We start from the raw sequence: 5,459 nt of genomic DNA on the forward strand, positions 1-5,459 counted from the left end.
ACATTACTGACTGCAGTGTTCAGTGCTTTGGGTTGTGTTCAGGTGCTCGCTCCGATCATCTTACACACACAAGAACTCCCATCTCATTTCCTCTCAAAGGTTCTACGCTTTCATTACATGATGCTGGGTCGTGATGAGACTGCAAAGGAAAACGCCGGGGCCTCATTCAGGAACATTTATCGTGTCTTAAAGTTGTTTTCCTTTAGTGAAGTACGATTGTTCCAAGGGGAGCGTCGCTTTGTTCCCAGGCTCCATATCTCCGCAGCGGTTGAACAGATTTTTACCATTCAAGCTTCATTTGGAACGTCCGTCTCCCTTTTTAGGGCGCACTCACACTGTCCTTCCGCACAGGGCTAAAACAGGTTTTACGGGTAACGCCTAGTTCGTTTGACCAGTGTGAGTGCAACCGCTCCGAGCATAACTGCGGTCAGCTGGCCGTCCACGGCCCGTTTGAGAGAGGTGGGCTTTAGTAAAGCACGTTTGCACATGTACGAGCACGAGTGTGCGCACGTGTACGAACACGAGGCCTACGGCGGTTGTGAGGTCATTTCCTGTGCGCCTGTTGGGACGTAGAAAAAAGAAGGAGGGACCATGCGCGGACATTTCAAACAATGGCGGTGAAAGGTTCACGTTGGTGTGATGCGGAGGTGGAGTGTTTACTGCAGATTTGGTCGATGAAAAGATTCAAAAACAGTCGACAAGACGCACAAAAACTCCGAGGTCTACGGAAAGATCTGGAAACAAAGCCACGCATCGCCATGACGTCATCAATGCGTGTGACGTGTTACGGCGTGATGACGTATAGGCAGCAAGAAGCATTCTCCGAGGCCCAGGTAGTGTGAGTACAAACGGGCCTGGAGGGGGGGACAAGGACCCTAAAGCACGGGATGGAGGAACAGTGTCCTGTGATGATAAAAAAAGTTCCTCTGAGTCATTATGGAAAAAATAACTAAAAAATGATGATTTAATAACTCAAACGTATGACTTATTTACTCAAAATGACTAAAAATAATGACTTAGTAACTAAAAATTAGAAACTTCCTCCAAAGTTACTGACTCATGACTTCAGAAAGCTTCTCATAATAACTTGCCTGATCTTTTCTCTCGTATTGGCGCTAATGGGCTTCCGTAGTTAGCACCTGTGTTAGCATGACCCGCTCAAAGCTTTGCAGAAGAACGTTTTCTCCATTTTCAGGTCAAACTTCTCGTTCCAGAGTCTCTGAACTTCTGTCCGAATGTATAAAAGATCGACTGTATTCAAAGAGGTTTTCTTATTTTACTTTATTATTATTTTTCTCGAATCATTGATAAAAACGTTTTAACTAAACGGTCGAAGAGTTCGTATTTTTGATAGGAAACAAAAGAAAAACAGTTAATTCCAGAAATAAACAAATGTTTTGTTTAATTTTGTCATAAAGTGGGAAATATAAAATAATCCCAGGATGCACTGCACGAAGAACAATGTCGGTAAAGGTGTGAAAAACTAAATTAAAGCAGCTTTACACCGGCTGTGAGCTCTGGCTCTGTTTATCTCATCTCATCTTCAGCCTCTTATCCGGGGTCGGGTCTCAGGGGCAGCAGCTTTAGCAGGGGACCCCAAACTTCCCTTTCCCGGGCCACATTAACCAGCTCTAACTGGGGGATCCTGAGGCGTTCCCAGGCCAGTGTGGAGATCTAATCTCTCCACCTGGTCCTGGGTCTTCCCCGAGGCCTCCTCCCAGCTGGACGTGCCTGGAACACCTCCCTAGGGAGGCGCCCAGGGTTCATCCTTACCAGATGATCCTGAACCACCTCAACTGGCTCCTTTCAACACAAAGGAGCAGCGGCTCTACTCCGAGTTCCTCACGGATGCTGAACTTCTCCCCCTCTCTCTAACGGAGACTCCAGACCCCCTCCTGAGGAAACACATTTCACACACTTGGACCTGGACCTGGTTCTTTGGGTCCTGACCTGGACCTGGTTCTTTGGGTCCTGACCCAGCTTTCATGACCACAGGTGAGGGTAGGAACCAGGACTGACCGGTAGATCCAGAGCTTTGTCTTCCTCAGCTCTCTTTTCGTCCCAACGGTGCGGTAGAGCGACTGCAGCTCCGCCCCCGCTGCTCCGATTCTCCGGCCAAACTCACGCTCCATCGTCCCCTCACTCGTGAACAAGATCCCGAGCTACTTGAACCCCTTCACTTGGGGTCAGGACTCATTCCCTACCTGGAGTAACAATCCACCGGTTTCCTGCTAAAATACAACCAGGAACCGTCCTTAAAGAGCCGAGAGAGTAAAACAGGACTTTTGACAGTGAACCCAATGAATCTGCGTCCTGATTGGTGCGTGCAAATAAGTGACATCACCTTTTTCCCCCATCTAAGCCCCGCCCACTTCACACTAGAGAGACTTACCGCTCTCACTTTAACAGATAATTAATGTTCTCGCCGCTCAAATCAAGATTGAGAAAATATGTTTTTAAGCTTCATTAATGTGCATCTTGATCATCCCCGCCACATGCTTTTATTTTGAAAGTCTCAATAAACACAGGTCGGTTTTAAAAGTGAAAGTCCGGCTTAAAAATCATCCCGTGGTCTTTTTCTGCACCAGGAGAGTCGCTAACAGCCGGACGTGGCTAACAGTGATTAGCTCGGGCAGTACGGTGAAGGCATTCAAAGGTCTTTTTTAACCACTAATGCTGCTGAAAATAACAGCAAACCTCTGCAGCAGCATGAGAAGACTGAGCATGAGAGCGATGAGACAAAACCTCCACAAAAAGATACAAAACCACCACAAAAAGATACAAAACCACCACAAAAAGATGCAAAACCACCACAAAAAGATGCAAAACCACCACAAAAAGATGCAAAACCACCACAAAAAGATGCAAAACCACCACAAAAAGATACAAAACCACCACAAAAAGATACAAAACCAACACAAAAAGATACAAAACCACCACAAAAAGATGCAAAACCACCACAAAAAGATACAAACCACCACAAAAAGATGCAAAACCACCACAAAAAGATACAAAACCACCACAAAAAGATGCAAAACCACCACAAAAAGATACAAAACCACCACAAAAAGATGCAAACCCACCACAAAAAGATGCAAAACCACCACAAAAAGATACAAAACCACCACAAAAAGATGCAAAACCACCACAAAAAGATGCAAAACCACCACAAAAAGATGCAAAACCAACACAAAAAGATGCAAAACCACCACAAAAAGATGCAAACCCACCACAAAAAGATGCAAAACCACCACAAAAAGATACAAAACCACCACAAAAAGACTCAAAACCACCACAAAAAGATGCAAAACCACCACAAAAAGATACAAAACCACCACAAAAAGATGAAAAACCACCACAAAAAGATACAGGTTCACTCTCTACGCCGATGATGCTTTGTTGTGTGTGTAGGGACTCTTCTCATGCTGCTGCAGAGGTTTGCTGTTATTTTCAGCAGCATTAGTGGTTAAAAAAGACCTTTGAATGCCTTCACCGTGCTGCCCCGAGCTAATCACTGTTAGCCACGTCCGGCTGTTAGCATCTCTCCTGGATCTCCGCGTTACTTTAGAGATGTTTCCTCTGAGGAGTTTGATTATTATTATTTTTCTCTGATCAAAACAAAAAACTTCCCATCTTTTCCCTTTCTGCTTCATGATTGTTTTTGTTTTTTGTGTAAATCATTTATTTATTCATAAACACCAGCTTTTATTTTGGCGAGCCTGGTCTCTGGGTCCTGATCAGCACTTCCTGATTCGTGTATTTAAAGAATAAAATGAGTTTTAAATGATTTGATTATAATGTTTTCTTTTGTTAATCCCAGAAAACTTTGTGTTAATTCATTTTATTCATTTTTACTTTTCATCTTAATTTTATTTTTAAATTTTTTTTCTTTAATGAAGAAACAAATTTAATCAAGACGTTGAATTAAAAATAATACAAATAAATATATAAATGCAGCAATAATGTAATAAAGCAGTTGTTGGAGATGGTGTTTAAACATTAATAAAAGCTTTTCTTAAAAGATAAAATGATGTAAATACTCCTCACTTTTAATAAAGTTAAACATTTTAAGCGTGATTTTTACTTAATAAATCAAAATAACTCAAACTCATAAACATCTTAATTGTAATTATAGTGAAGAAACAAATTTAATCGAGATTTAATTAAAAATAATCAACATCTTATGAATTACTTTTATTTCGTGACTCAAAACAATAATTTAATGACTAAATAAAAAATAATAATAGTGAAGGAACAAATTTAATCAAGACATTTAATTAAAAATAATAAATAAATAAATATGCAGCAATAATGTAATAAAGCAGTTGTTGGAGATGGTGTTTAAATATTAATAAAATCTTTTCTTAAAAGATAAAATGATACGAATAATAATTATCATTATTATTATATTTATAATTTTAACCTTTATTTAACCCGGAGAAACTCAAAAACAAACATTTACAAACCAAAACAAAATCTATAGAATAAAAAAAGACACAATTTCCAAAACATCGGATAATTACAAATAAAAGTAAATGAACCGAGAACAATTTAAAAACAATAAAAACATTAAAAACATTAAAAGCTTTGATGTGTCTGGAGTTTGACACCATTTCTTTTATTTTTGATTTAAAACCACTGAATTAATAATTAATGCACTTTAAGTTTAAGTCGTTCTGCAGTAAATTAAATTAAATTAAATTAATTAAATTAAATTAAATTAAATGATCGGAGTTTAAAGAAAACAAAAACTTTTAATCAAGTTAAACTTTTTATTCATGACTTTAACTTCTTTGTTTCCTCTGGTTTCACTTCTTTTGAGTTGTGTGTGTGTGTGTGTGTGTGTGTGTGTGTGTCGCAACAGCTAATGGGGTGAAAGTGTGTGTGTGTGTGTGTGTCTCTGTGTGTGTGTGTGTGTGTGTGTGTGTGTGTGTGTGTGTGTGTGTGTGTGTGTGTGTGTGTGTGTGTGTGTGTGTGTGTGTGTGTGTGTGTGTGTGTGTGTGTGTGTGTGTGTGTGTGTGTGTGTGTGTGTGTGTGAGCAGGAGGCGTGGTGTGGACTGGAGCACCTGCAGTTTCACTCCATTCTCAGTTTGTGTGGCAGCGACTCAGCAGCAGCAGCGACTCAGCAGCAGCGACTCAGCAGCAGCGACTCAGCAGCAGCAGCGACCATGAGCGGACGAGTGGGAGACCTGAGCCCCAAACAGGAGCAACTTTTAACTGAGGTACAAACACTTTCAATGTATGTGTGTGTGTGTGTGTGTGTGTGTGTGTGTGTGTGTGTGTGTGTGTGTGTGTGTGTGTGTGTGTGTGTGTGTGTGTGTGTGTGTGAGCAGGAGGCGTGGTGTGGACTGGAGCACCTGCAGTTTCACTCCATTCTCAGTTTGTGTGGCAGCGACTCAGCAGCAGCAGCGACTCAGCAGCAGCGACTCAGCAGCAGCGACTCAGCAGCAGCAGCGACC

The sequence above is a fragment of the Echiichthys vipera genome, assembly GCF_963691815.1.
Source record: "Echiichthys vipera genome assembly, chromosome: 16".
Classification (NCBI taxonomy): Eukaryota; Metazoa; Chordata; class Actinopteri; order Perciformes; family Trachinidae; genus Echiichthys; species Echiichthys vipera.